At 44.8% G+C, this 15355-nt stretch overlaps 1 long non-coding RNA gene across 1 annotated transcript; it reads left to right on the plus strand.

Annotated features, from left to right (window-relative positions):
• Positions 1 to 10801: 10801 nt before the first annotated feature.
• Positions 10802 to 13540, plus strand: LOC146895159 (uncharacterized). Its single transcript, XR_015000739.2, has 3 exons — positions 10802 to 10935; positions 12242 to 12447; positions 13323 to 13540. It is a non-coding gene; the product is annotated as an uncharacterized LOC146895159 (long non-coding RNA).
• The last annotated feature ends 1815 nt before the right edge of the window (positions 13541 to 15355 follow it).

Consider the following 15355-nt stretch of genomic DNA (forward strand, 5'->3'; position numbering starts at 1 on the left):
GAATCTGATACCCTTTCCTGGTCTCTGTGGGCTCTGGGCAGGCATGTGGTATACAGATATTCATATAGGCAAAAAAAATTATCTATCTTCTATCTATCTATCTATCTATCTATCTATCTATCTATCTATCTATCTATCTAGTGTATATATACATATATAGCAATTACATATGTATATATAGTTCTATATATAAAGATAAACACACAACTATCACATGATGCAGTCATTCCACTCCTAGCTATTTGTTCAAGGGAAGTTGAAGCATTACACAAGGTCCTATATGAATATTTATAGTAACTATTTGTAATAGCTAAGAACTGGAAGCAACCCAGATCCTAAGGCCAAGGAAACAGGAGAGCGGCTTGGCTGGGGATTACTTCGGGAGGTTTGAGCAGGGACTATGTGGGAGTGTGCAGCTCTGAAGTCAGAGGCTTTCGTAAACTATGCAAATAAGGAGGATGGTGAGTGTAGGCATCAGAGCCCGGAATCTCCAGGCTTCTCACTGAATAGGACCTTATACCAACAGAGCTGAGCACCCAGACTGCTGTGAGAACCTCAAGGTGTGGCTGCACAGGAAGAGGAACGGAGTGGACTTCTCCCTGGACATACTTCCCACCACCATCATTGTCATCACTCCTGTCCAGTGGTCATCACCACCTTCATCGTCATCACCATGATCTTTGTCATCATTGTCACTGGCTACCTCAAAGGATTCTGCAAAAGCATACACAGAGCAGCAAGTGGATGCAAGCTTGTGAAATGCTTATGGGCAGCATGGCAGGTCCTGGGAGACTTACAGCAAAGCATCCTACCTGCTTTGGTGGGAAGACGATGGGGGAGGCTGCCCAGGCGAGGCAGCACGTGGTTGGGCCGTGCAGGGTGTGCAGAAGCTCTCTGGGTAGAGGAGGGAGAAGATATGGCAGGATGAAGATGTGCTTGTGCCTGAAGACGTGGAGTAGTTTCACAAGGCTGTGTGTTTGGGGTTAGCAATGAGGCTGCACAGGGCCCTGGAGCCAGGTCACAAGGGGCTGAGAATTCCTCATTAGGGGCTTAAATTGGTATAAATGTACGTGTGTGTGTGTGTGTATTCTAGGAAGTGTAGAGTTCCCACTTATCAGTATGACATACTCATTTGGATATACTATGTATTATGTGTGTTTGCACAAGCATGGGCTCCCTAGCGTGCATGTGTAACTCAGAGGACAACTGCGGAAGTGGACTCCTCTCCTTCTACTATGTGGATCCCAGGGCTTGAACTCAGAATTAATTGTCTAACTGGATTTTTGAGACAAGGTCTCACTAGGTAACTCTGATTGTCCTGGAACTCATTATGCAGATCAGGCTGGCTTGGATAGAACTCATAGAGATCCACCTGCCTCTGCCTCCTAAATTCTGGGATTAAAGGTGTGTATCGCTACGCCTCGTGATTTATTTATTTGTTTGTGTATGAACGTTTTGCCTGCATGTATGTCTGTGCACCACAAGCATGAAGGATGTCCACAGAGGTTGGAAGAGGACATCAGATTTCCTGCAACTGGAGTTATAGATGGCTGTGACCCCTCATGTGGGTGCTGAGAATCGAACCTAGGTCCTCTGCAAGAGCAACAAGTGCTCCTAGTCAGTCCCTCCCCCTTTTAAGTTTTAACCATATATATGCATTTGAAACACGTTTAAACAATACCATTCCAATGTCCCACCAATAATATTCTGAACTCATGTTTCTGCAACATTTCTCTAGAACAGTGGCTCTTAACCTTCCTAACGCTGTGACCCCTTAATATAGTTCCTTGTGTTGTGGTGACCCCCAACCATTAAATTATTTGAGTTGCTACTTCATAACTGTAATTTTACTACTGTTAAGAATCGTAATGTAAATATCTGTGTTTTCCAATGGTCTTAGGTGACCCCTGTGAAAGGGTCATTTGACCCCAAAGGGATCTCAGCTCACAGGTTGAGAACTGCTACTCTAGGAAGCACCCACTCTACAGAACCAGGAACAGAGTGGATGGATTTTGGCTCGTCAAAATTTTGGCCCTGAACCAAATTAGAATCAAGGAAAAGCAAGAAGTTCTAGAGTTTGAGAGAAAGATAACTGGGCTCTGCCCACCACCAGGCTGTTGCCAGGGAGACCCCTGCTGTGCACTGGGACAGAGGAGGATAGAAAGTCCCCCTTTGACGGGTGACAGAAAGCCTAAACATGGCCCTGCAAAGGTCAGAGTCAGAGCAAATCCAGGAGAGACCCACTTCCCTATTCTTGATAACACCTGCTGAGCCACCTGAAGCCAAGAACAGGCTTCTCTTGTTGAAGCCAGTTTCCTCTCACTTCTTCATTTGACAACTTATCCTGACCACTTACCCATGACTATTACACACAATCTGAGTAGTAGCTGGAGTTACGTCTTTCATGGCCAGACTCCTAAGTCTCAATTGAGCCTGGAGCCTTAGTCATGAACTTGAACTCTGACTGACCATTTTTCTTGTAATAGCTGTTAGTTGTCAAGAGACAAATGTCCAGCCGTTCATGCTGACCCAGTCAGGGGGGCATTCGGGTAAGCATATGCATGGAGCCCAAAGAGAGATCCCAGAGGTACCCACCATGGACCTCATGGATGAAGGTAGACTAATATTGGGAATTCAACCACTCCCAAACTAGGAAGTTGGACATATCTGGGACCTAATATGGCAAGATCTAAATATCAGAAGTCCCAATTTGCCGGGCGGTGGTGGCGCACGCCTTTAATCCCAGCACTTGGGAGGCAGAGGCAGGTGGATCTCTGTGAGTTTGAGGCCAGCCTGGTCTACAAGAGCTAGTTCTAGGACAGGCATCAAAAACTACAGAGAAATCCTATCTCGAAAATCAAAAAAGAAGAAGAAAAGAAGAAGAAGAAGAAGAAGAAGAAGAAGAAGAAGAAGAAGTAGTCCCAACTAACAGCAAGATCTTTATCCCTTTATCCTTTTCTTAGGAAGCATGGTCTAGATATGGTTGCTAGGTAGTTTTCTGCTAGATAGATGTGCTAACCCACCTGTGGTTCCTAAATGTTTGATTAGATGAACACAGTAAATACCCTCAAATCTGTAGTCGGGACTTTAAAAATGTTGCCTGTTTAAAGTGCTGAGTGTATTTTTCACTTCCTGGTTGAGCTCAAGGGCAGTCTTTGTTTTGTGGCCATTTCAATAGATATGTGGTGTGGTGGTATTTCATTGTGGCTTAAGCTGCTAGCTTTCCAATGAGTAATAATATTAAGAATCTTTTTAAAAAAATTCTTCTTAGGGACTGGAGTGATGGCTCTGTGGTTAAGAGAACTCATTGCTCTTACATCCATCCATATGATGGCTCACAACTATCCATAACTCCAATTCCAGGGGTCCATCATCCTCTTTTGACCTTTATGACACTGCATACACATGGTATGGCTACATATTCATAGATAGAAAATAAATATATATTATAAAATAAATATATATAATAAAATAAATTTCAAGAGATATATTTTCTGTAAAATTTATTTATTTTATTTTATGTATATGAGTAAGCTTGCATGTATGTCTATGCATCATGCGCATGCCTGGTACCTGCAGAAGCCGCAAGAAGGAATCAGATTCTCTGAAATTGGAGTTACAGATAGTTGTGAACTGCCATGTGGGTGCTAGGAATCAAGCATAGATCTTCCGGAAGAGCAGTCAGTGCTCTTAACCACTGAGACATCTCTCCAGCTCCCCCCCACAAAAAAAAAAGATACTTGGGAAGGGGGAGGGAAGTGGGAGGAGGGGAGGAGGTGGAAATTTTTAATAAAAATAATAAATAAATAAATAATAAAAAGATACTTTAAAAGTTATGTGTGGTGGTACATGCCTTTAATTTCAGAACTTGGGAGGCAGAAGCAGGTAGATCTCTGTGAGTTCAAGGTCAGCCTAGTTCACATAGTGAGTTCCAGGACAGCCAGGGCTATGTAGAGAGGGATATTGTCTCAAAACAACAATAACAACAACCAAGCAATGATGATGTGGGGGAACAGAGGAGACAAGGGGATAAGTTAGTCAAAGCTAAGGATGTAGAAAAGCCCTTCTAGAAACCCCCTACTTTGTAAGCTAATTAACAATAAATAATTAAGAAGAAAAGCAATTTAAACACAAGTGCCTGAACACAACACTGGGTGGGCGGTGCTTCCCCAAGAAGACATAGGTTCTTAAATGAAAATCTCAGTGACAGGGTTGGGATGGCTCCCTACAAGTTATTGGCCAGTGAAGGCAATAACTTCAGAGGGCACCAAAATAACACAAGCTATTATCATGGCTGTGGTTGTCCACGTGGTAAGATCCTATTGCTAAAGACACAACACACTTTGGTTGCAGGACATAGAGAAATCAAGCTCGAGCTGACCAGAAAATACCCTCCCTGCTGGGTAGCTATCATAGTTCTGGAAGGTGCCTTGTGGATCCTGGGAGTAGAAAAGTCATCAATGTGGGGAGTGGGGTAGAGGGAAAGTGGGGAGAACGGGAGTTGGGGAGGGAGTGGGAACTGGGATTGGCATATAAAATGCAAAAGATTGTTTTAAAATAAAAAAGAGAAGAAGTCCTGTACCTCATGCCTTCCCTACTGTTTCCACCTACCTGTTTACTTCACTGAGTTCACTGATGGCAACTCTTCCTTTGGTTTCTCTGCTCGGTCACCGCTGCACAGGCTCCATCTCTGGCTGCTCTGCCTCCATGTTCCTATCATATTTTCCCAGTTCAAGTTTCCATATGATTTGGCTCATCTTACTCTTTCTTCCATCACTGACTGTCAGGCAGTGCTTGGATAGGTCCCCATTGGGCTAACTGTTCTGTCCACAGAGGATACCTAATCCATTTGAACTGTTTGATTAAACAGCTTATGTACAACAGAAATTGTTTATAATTCCGGAGGCTGGGACATTCAGGATCCAGGTATGAATCAGAGTGTGTCGAGTTTGGGCTTCTTCCCTGATCATAGTAACATCTTCTTGGCAATGTCCTCACATGTGTCCCTAGCTCACTAACATTCTGATGTCTCTAAGAGCTTGGATCCCAGTTGCGTCCTCATGATCCAGTGCTCATTGGCTAACATCACCCCTCTGGGGCCCGCGCTTCAACATATGAATTTGGACATGAACATTTAGATCAAAGCAAAAAGCAAGGGCCCTTGGATCAAGCGTACTGCACTGGTCAGTTGAAGCTGTGGATAGATCCAACTATCTCTCTTGACGAGACTGAACCTGTAATGAACACCTCTAACTCCAACCTCACCCAGAGTCCTCACTCCTCCTAATCTTTGAGGTTTGCTGTTCTTCATCCAGTCTGAAACAGTCAAACCTGCTTTTAGGACTGGACATTTTTACCATTTGGCATTAATGATCTTTGTTTTCTTGTCTAAACCCTCACCCTTCCCTTATTCATTCACCATTACACCTAACAGGGGCTGCAAAAATCACACCGGGCAGTCTGGGCCTTTGGCAGCGGAGAAAACCCATCTAGAGAGGCTAAGTGCCTTGGCCGAGTCCATTAGCACAGAAACTCAATGCAGAAGTGAAATTAAATAAAGGCCTCCTGATTTCCCCATGAGCGGTTTTTCCCCACTTGCCAGTACTTGGTGCCAGTTGGCAAGGCCTGGCTTCACCTCCCACTGGTGTTTGTGGGCCAGGGAAATTTGTGTTTCATTCCAGATGAGGCAGGCAGGGCACAGAGCAGATGGTGACTATATCCAAAGTAGTCCTTGGGCTGGAGAGATGCCCTAAAGTCTGGCACTCTGATGTGCTGAGAGGTCTCAGAGCGTACCCCAATTCAAGTGTCTTCTCCCTCTTAGCGTGGCACAGGGGGAGAGGCTGGCTGTCAAATTCTCTTATCTAACTGCCCAGATTCACCAAAAGGGAAACACAGTTGCCTTCGGGCTTCTGAAGCTGCACTAGCAAGGCAGGAGGAAAGCCTGAGTCTGTCAACACTGTAAGGTGGATTTTGTTCTGTACCATTGTCCTTTATTTTGGTCCCAAACAGAATAATTTACAATCCATTACCTGTTCTCTTGCTCATGGGAACTGTATGTTCTTACTCCTGTGAGTTCCTCCCAGAATCACTTACAGGCTCTCTAAAACACTGCTCTCAACCTGTGGGTTGCAATCCCCTGGGGCAGGGCGGTTGAGGGTGGGTGTTGAATGACCCTGCATATCAGATACCCTGCCTATAAGATATTTTCATTGCTCTTCATAGCAGTAACAAAATTACAGATATGAAGAAGCAATGAAAATATTTTTATGGGGGTGGGGGTCATCACAACATGAGAAACTGTATTAAAGGGTCGCTCGTAGCTTTAGGAAGGTTGAGAACCACGTAGGGAAAAGAGACTGTTTTGTAACTTTGGAATCAGGCTGGACTTCTGGGTAGTCACACTCCTGTGATTTCCCCCAGGCTGGAATGTGTCCCTTTGTGCATATTAATGAGCTTATATACCTTGTCTCCTGTATCTATCTGTCTTTGACATTTATTCCAGCCAAACTTTAGGGGGTAGAGGAGAACTCTCCCTTTGCCCTGACACAGACATCTCACCCCACCAGGATCCGATGTCAGAATTTAGTGGCTGGCTGAGAGGCAACGTAAGTCCAGATTTGGCTTAGCGGGGCAGGGGATTACTGGTTGATTGCTGCTGAGATCTCTAGACCTATCTTAGTGTGCCCTGGCTGCCAGAACCAGTTGCCCCGTTGGGTGCCCGGCAATGGCAGGAATGTGCTTTTCCCACAGAGGAGGAAGTCTGAAAGCAAGTGGCAGCAGGTTCCAGCCGCCGTCCACACCTCTGTGAGAGAAACTGCCGCTTGCTTCCTCCAGCTCCTGGTGACTGCGATGCTCCGTGGCTGTGACGGCTCCACGCAGTCTCTGCTTGTCCTCACGCCGGCCTCTCTGCATATGCTTGTTTTCTTCCTTCCTCTTTTCCAAAGATGCTTGCGGTGGCCTTCAGGGTTTGCAAGGACAATTCAGGGAAAGATACCTTTTATTCTGGAAGGTGATGTTCAGGGGATTCAGAAATTTGGTATTAGCGCCATTTTAGATAATACTTTTGGCCTCCCATGGCGTTTCACAGTAGACGCCGGACTGTGGGAGAAGAGCAGGGTTCACAGTTCTGGTTTTTGTTCTTTGAGGTAGGGTTTCACCACGTAGCTCTGACTGGCCTGGAACTTGTGTAGACCAGGCTGGTCTCAGACTCATAGAGGTTCTCTGAATCTTCCTGAGTGCTGGGATTAAAGGCCTGTATCCCTATGCCTCACCCACAATTCTTTCTTTATTTTGGGAGTACAGGGGACACTGGGGATGGGGGAGAAAGGAGAATGGAAAAAAGAAACTGGGGAAGAGGAGAGGAAGGAAAGGAGAGAGGGATAGAGTTTGGGAAGGTACAGCTTTGCTCCTCTATCCAGATTCAAACACTTCCTGTTCTCGTTGAATCAACTCAATCGATCTCATTTTACAGGTAAGGAAACTGAGGCTCACGAGAGGTCAACTTGCCTAAACAATCATCTGACTAGTGCTTGTCAAATGTTTGATTGTGAAGATGGTCACAGCCAGGTGGCTAGTGGAGCCCTGTCACAGTTCTGCCTTCCGAAGGGCATGCACAGCAGGGTGCTCAGCACCCTGGCTCAGGTCCTCAGCCGCCTCTCTGCACTTAGGGCTCTCAGGTCCCTGCAGAAGGCAGGCACTGGAGGGAAGAGCAGGAGATCCGCATGCTGGGCTTCAATGCTCTGTGATGCTGAAGCCATAGGAGGAAGAGTTGTGCGTGTTCTGATAGAAATGTCAGTGTTAATGGGGGGGGAGGTGTGCATGTTCTGATAGAAATGTCAGTGTTAATGGGGGTAAAGAAGTGCATGTTCTGATAGACATGTCAGTGTTGATGGGGGGAGCTGTGCGTGTTCTGATAGACATGTCAGTATTGATGGGGGAGGTGTGCGTGTTCTGATAGAAATGTCAGTGTTAATGGAGGGGGAAAGGTGTGTGTGTTCTGACAGACATGTCAGTGTTGATGGAGGAGGTGTGTGTATTCTGATAGACATGTCAGTGTTGATGGGGGGAGGTGTGCGTGTTCTGATAGAAATGTCAGTGTTGATGGAGGGGGAAAGGTGTGTGTGTTCTGATAGAAATGTCAGTGTTGATGGAGGGGGAAAGGTGTGTGTGCTCTGATAGACATGTCAGTGTTGATGGGGGGAGCTGTGCGTGTTCTGATAGACATGTCAGTATTGATGGGGGAGGTGTGTGTGTTCTGATAGAAATGTCAGTGTTGATGGAGGGGGAAAGGTGTGTGTGTTCTGATAGAAATGTCAGTGTTGATGGAGGGGGAAAGGTGTGTGTGTGTTCTGATAGAAATGTCAGTGTTGATGGAGGGGGAAAGGTGTGTGTGTTCTGATAGAAATGTCAGTGTTGATGGAGGGGGAAAGGTGTGTGTGTGTTCTGATAGAAATGTCAGTGTTGATGGGGGGAGGTGTAGACGGATTTTTCTTTGGGCCGCCAGATCACAAACAATGACACGGAGGCTTATTATCAATTATGAACTTAGGCTTGTGCCACTAGCTCCTATCACTTACATTAATTCATTACTCTACATTTTGCCTCGTGGCCTTTTACTTCTCTTCTATCTTGCATCTCCTGTTTCCCCTCAGTGTACTCTGGTGTCTCTCCTGTACCTTGATTCAGCTCCTGTCCTTTTCTCTCTGCCCAGAAGTCCTGCCTAACCTCTTTCTGCCCAGCTATTGGACATTTAGCTTTTTATTAAACCAGTCTGGGCAAAGACACATCTTCACAATATGTAAAAAGATTATTCTACAACATTTCCCCCTTTTTGTCTAAATAAAAAAGAAAGGTTTTTTTTAACTCTAACATAATGGAACAATTATCAGGTTAGAATTACATCCACAATGTCCAGTCCATTTGCATTTGGCAAATTCAGAGAAAATATTCCATTATCCTTCCTATCTTGGAGAAACCAGAATTTTGTACCTAATTTACTTTTTATCCTATCTTGTATTACCAACCCAAAACTATTTTATCTATCTATCTATCTATCTATCTATCTATTTATCTATCTATCTATCTCTTTATGGACCTCAAAACATTTTCTTTTTTCTTTTTTAAGATAGGGTTTCTCTGTAGCTTTGGGGCCTATCCTGGAACTTGCTCTGTAGACCAGGCTGGCCTTGAACTCACAAAGATTTGCCTATCTCTGCCTCCTGATTGTGGGATTAAAGGTGTGCACCACCACCACCTGGCAAAACATTTTCTTAGATAATCAATTTAAGCTTTTATGACTCTCAACCTTATATACATTACAACTCTTTTATGAGTTTCTTTTTTGAATTTGATAACAAAGAAAACTATAACTATATCTAGTCTTCAACTCCATTAGTGACTGTAGAAGGATATATATTATATAACCTGAGTAAACAGGAAGTAAACAGCAACTTCCCAAACTATAGAAATGACAGAATAGCTGGCTTCCTGGACAGTACCCGTGGTTCCTATGTAGCGTGGGGCATCCATCTTGAGCCTACAGGCCTAGAATATCTGACAGCCTTTTCTGTGAAGCAGGGATTTTGAAGGACTGCTCTACCTTGTCTTGGCAAAGTTCTGCAGTCTTTTTCTTTGTGTCCTGCTTGCCTAGTTTGTAGAGCACACTGTCAGCAGTCAAGGCAAGAACATTTTCTTCTCCAATTGACTAGCTTTGCCACACGGAAAGCAAACTTCATGTGAGATTCTCCAACATTCATCATCTTCTCTGAAGTAGATAAGAGGCTGCCAGGAGCAGACATATCTCACTGTCATGAAAAGCCTTCTGTTATTAAAATATCTTAAATGCCATATTCTGTAGATATCTGAAGCATTTGAAGATGACCTGTCTATCTAAAACATATCTCTGTTTGACCTTGAAAACATACCTAATGTGACAAGTTATATTGTTATAGGTGACTACTAACCTGCATTTTTTATTATCCTAAATAGTTTGTAGCCAGGCGGTGGTGGTGCACGCCTTTAATCCCAGCACTCGGGAGGCAGAGGCAGGCAGATCTCTGTGAGTTCGAGACCAGCCTGGTCTACAATACAGCTACAGAAAAACCCTGTCTCGAAAAACCAAAAAAAAAATAGTTTGTAATAATAACTTTCAAGGATTAAAAGTTTATATTACATTGTTGAGTGAGCTGCATAGGTACAATGCCTTAAACAAGAATAAAAACATGTACTGTATGTTCTAACAAAAATAAGCTTAAATTTGTATCAATATACAAAAATATCTTAACAAGAATAGAAACATAAGCACAGTATAACAAAAATAACCCTAAATTTGTATTAATTTTCAAAAAGCCATACCAATGTAAAAATATTTGAGACTAACAGTTGTTCAAAAGTAAACATCAATCTACCCTTCCATTCCATCATTTCTATAATGCATCCCCCTTTTTACCTTCAGAAAGAGATCCCCCACATCTAATCTCCTTTGTTCAACTTTCTCTCTGATCATGACCAGTAACAACCTGTAATCAACTCCACTAAATGATGACAAACATTCATAACCCACTGAATGACCCCAAACCGTGTACCCCACCTCTTGAGAATGTGAGCATTATGTTCTCTAGACTGTTTCCTGTTGTCTGTGACTAATAGCATCTTTAGAGAACCTGAGAAAATTGAGATAATAGTTAAGTCCTGGGAAAACTATTCATAGCATTTGTTGTCCAGTTTCTGTGCAATGGGAAAACCAAAGGCTTATTTGTAGTCCTGGCTAGACTCATCTGTGAGACTGCACCTTCTTAGTCAACAGCCTTGAAGCTGTTCTGGATGTAGAACTCTGGAGAAGCTGCAACAGAGGTACCCTGAGAAGCTGGATCACCTGGGCCACCCGTTTTCATTGGTGTCTTATCCCCTTGCTCTGAAAACAACAAACTTTCAAAGGTAACATACATATCTACATTAGCACAAGTATGGATTGTGCCTTGTACACAAGCCAGCCAAAGATGATTTTCTTGTTTTATGTTGGATCTAGTATAATATATGTTTTGTGGTTTTTCTAGGTTTATTTATTTATGTCTGTAGCCAGGATTTCCAAGGGATCTTCCCCAACCAAACCTGATCTCTATCAACCTTGAAGGACTTCACAGTCTTTTGTTTGCTGTGGAAAGCATGACTTCTTCCCCAAAGCAATGCATTTTCTGACATTCACTTTAAAGTTAAGGTGTTCCTGAAGTATCTAGGCTGGTCTAGTCCAGCTCTCCCTCTACAACTCCATGTCTCTCAGCAGCTGTCATTCACTCGTCAGCAATCAAAAAATTCAAAGTCAACACAACAGCACACAGGATCCAGACACCGAGTGTATTTCCATCTTTACGTGGCTTATCCTTTTTATATTATTTTATTCTCTATTTAAAGACTTTATCTTATTATTTATAAACTATTTCTTCTATGACTATACCCATGTTCTTTTCTTTTTTTAAGCCTATACACATTTTTAAAGCACACTGTAAGCTGTTTAGAGTTTTTTTTCCCATTCGGATCTGTCTTTCCTGAGCACCCGCAGTGTTCTCTGACTGTGTGAGACAAATCTTAAACTGCCAGGTCAGCTGCACATGGCTCAGTTTAGCACATGGCACTGGTGCATGGCACTGGTGGCTGACTCTAGCCCACCGACAGCAGCTGGAAGCCATGCATCTGTATGCCGAATACTAGACTGCTCAAGAGACTGCAGGACTAGAAAGCCACATCTGGATCCTTGTCCAGAACTTTTCTTAGATTTCTCAGGCCTTATGTTTGGATAATTGAGCCTCCACTTTGGATGCCACGGAGGCATGCTAGCCTGAGTCAAAGTGATAACACACACACACACACACACACACACACACACACATACACACATACACACCTCAATAAACAAGTGATGTAGGATTTCCCCCTCTGTATGCTGTAAATATACCATTGGTTAATAAAGAAGTTGCTTTGGGCCTGTGCAAGGCAGAATAGGGCTAGGCTGGGGAAAACTAAACTGAATGCTGGGAGAAAGAAGGCATAATCAGAAAGAAGCCATGTAGCTGCCACAGGAGACAGAGAGCCAGAACCCTGCCAGTAGGCCATGAGCCTCATGGTAAAACATAAAATAATAGAAATGGGTTAAGATATAAGAACTAGCTAAAAATACACTTAAGCTATTGGCCAAACAGTATTACAAATAATATAGTTTCTGTGTGATTATTTTGGTTCTGGGCAGCCAGGAACGAACAAGCAGCCTCCAACAACAATTTGGTGCTCAATGTTGAGCACTGGAGACACTCCACTGGGAGCTTGTTTTCTTTGTGGTGCAACTGGCCTTTGGGCAAGGAACTACCCATGCCTCAACCACTGACAAAGTGCACAATGTCTGGACTGGCCAAGCAGGATACAAGGAAAAAGACTGCCAAACCTTGACAAGACAGGGTAAGATGGTTTTGAAAAATTTTCCTGCCTGTAAAAATGGTCTGTCAGTTACTCTAGGCCTTAGCCAAAGTTGGTTGCTTCAATATTGCAAATGAGATTTTGGGTGATTGCCCAGGTAGCCAGTTGTCTCTGTCATCTACTGCACATTTTGGAAGCTGCTTAATTGCACTTCCTGCCTACTCAAGTAATACTATTTCCCTTCTCAGGTCTTCAATGGGGTTGAAGACTAGATAGTTATAGATACCTTCCTCTTATGATATAGCCAAATCATTTCTTTTTATTCTTTTTGGTTTTTCAAGACAGAGTTTCTCTGTGGCTTTGGAGCCTGTCCTGGAACTAGCTCTTGTAGACCAGGCTGACCTCGAACTCACAGAGATCCGTCTGCCTCTGCCTCCCAAGTGCTGGGATTAAAGGCGTGCACCACCACTGCCTGGCAAACCAAGCCATTTCTAACACAAGACTTAGACTCCTTGGGATAGAGTGATAATTAAAACATTTAACATATGCTCCTTTCTTAATATTGTTTATACTGGTTATAATTCTAAGTTTATACTTGATATCTGTTCTTAATGTATATAGTTTTATATTGGGTTTGGAACTCTGTTATTTAGACAATGGGAGGCGATGGGGAACCTCCTTCAGCCAATGACCTTTAAGAGGCTGAACCAGGTGGGGGCGTGACTTTTGGGTTCTCAAAAAGCTGCCATCCTGCCCAACTCTCCTCTCTCTTCTTCCTGTGTTCCACACCTTGATGTTGGACCCCCATTCCTGTTACGTGAGTTTTCTCCTTTAATAAGGAAAGCCCTTAGAATACACCATTTTGGAATCAGCTTGGGATTATTTGACTTGCACACTCCCTGCCCCCTCCCTTTTAGGCATTCAACTTCAAACAAGCAAGCAAAACAAGAATGGCTTCAAGAAACAGTACGGGAGACCTCTTTCACTGAAAGTTGGAAGATTTCAGCTGGGGTCTACCTGGGCATTTGTGTCACTTGCTGGACCTCACTTTCCTCATCGGCCAAAAGGACAGTTTATTGTTTCTGAGGTAGCAGTCAGGTCCTGGACCTCTGTGATTTAAAATGTTCTAATGAAAAAAGCCCTCCAATTTGTCTTCTAGTTAAGAAAACGTTTTCTTACCAGGCAGTGGTGGTGCACACCTTTAATCCCAGCACTCGGGAGTCAGAGGCAGGCCGATCTCTGTGAGTTTGAGGTCAGTCTGGTCTATAGAGCAAGGGCCAGGACAGCCAGGGCTATACAGAGAACCGTGTGTGTGTGTGTGTGTGTGTGTGTGTGTGTGTGTGTGTGTGTGTGATTCATTCATTCCTTAGCATTCAGTGAACATTGCCTTCTACCACAGACCCTGACCTAGACAACCCTGGGTTCCTGGTGTCAGTGGCCCCAGAGATCCAGGAAAGCAGCTCCTACGAAGTGGGACTTGCTAGTGCAGGTCCACGGGCTTGGAACCAGGAGAGCAGGGAAGAGGGTGCTGAGGGAGCTGGGGGGAAGGGCAGTACAGCACAGGGCCCCAGTCCTCTAAAGCAGCCAAGGCATCTTTGTCTCCTTTACAGATAACAAAATCAAGGCCCAGAGAAAGAAGTGACTGGCCAAGGACATGTAACCAGGAGGTGGCCAGGCCTGCCTTCAAACAGGTTATTGTCTTTTGGCCCTGGTTGCCACACACCATAGGGGTGGCTAAGATGGCCTGCCGAGTGCCCGGAGAGCATGGCATGGTTGCTTGTGTGTGTCCTGCCTTGGGCCAGGAGCTTTGACTCAAGGGCTTCCTGATTCTAGGGAAGATGCCGCCTGACCACACCAGGGTCAGAAAGATGACATTCTGCCACACGCCCCAGCTTGCTTGTGCAGCAGCCTTCCCTCCAAATGCCTCCCTGGTCGGAGACATTTATTTCCTCTGTATGTGTGGAGCTTTGGTCATGAGCCCTGGGCACCCTGGGTTGCAGTTGCAGCTCCAATCTTGATCTGTGCAGTGGGCACAGCATCCCCAGTGCCTGGGGGTGTGGTCTCTAGCTCACTAGCTTCTCTGGCTCACCCGCAGTCTACTGCCCCAGACTGGGCAGTGTCTCAGAGTTTCTCTTTCCCACTCTCCACGCTCCTCTCCAAAGAGTGAGGGCTCCAGGCCAGGTTGCAAGGATTGGGGCACAAGAGGCGCCTAGGCTCCTTTCCCCAGGGGAATGGTGAACTCTAAAGCAGTCCTGAAAGTAGCGGTGAGGAAACTGAGGCAGTCACCTTCTCTTGGCACCCTCACTTCCATCTCTTGAGACTCAGTGCGGATCAGCTTCCTTTTCTCTTGGGCCCCCAAAGCCTATCCTGGGTGGTCTGACGACCTACATTTGATGGCTTCGGTGGGGGATGGGAGATCACTACGCACCGAGTTGGGCTGTGAGGCCCTAGAAGAGGGTAGTTGCCTGGAAGCAAAAGACTTTGCCTCCCAAACTGCTTTTGTTCTCCAACGTCAGCCTCTGGTTGCTTACCCCCCTTCCCATCCAACAAAAAGCCAGGAGGGGGAAGCCGAATGACCCCAAGGGGTCATTCCAAGTTCATCCACCAGCTCTGCTTGGTTAGTGGGAAGGAGCTGACCCACCTACACGTGTGTGTTGTCAGGTGTGTGGACACAGCATGGAAATCTAACCGTGCCCTGAGTGAGCACCTGCAGAGGCATCCTACAAAGACATGAGTTGGTGTCCTGGGTAGCTTGGGAAGACTAGGGTCTCTTCTTAACCTCATCCACGCCATCCCTCCCCCATCCTTTGTTTGGGACAAGACTTCAGAACCTTGTGCCACTTAGAAACCCGTTCATCCAGGTAAACTAATGGCCTCTCCGATAAGGCATTCCACAGCGAGCACCAGAATGTACACATCAATCTAATTCTGCCCAGAGGCCTGGGGCGGT

This window comes from Myodes glareolus, chromosome 3 (genome assembly GCF_982192425.1).
Source record: "Myodes glareolus chromosome 3, mMyoGla1.1, whole genome shotgun sequence".
Taxonomy (NCBI): domain Eukaryota; kingdom Metazoa; phylum Chordata; class Mammalia; order Rodentia; family Cricetidae; genus Myodes; species Myodes glareolus.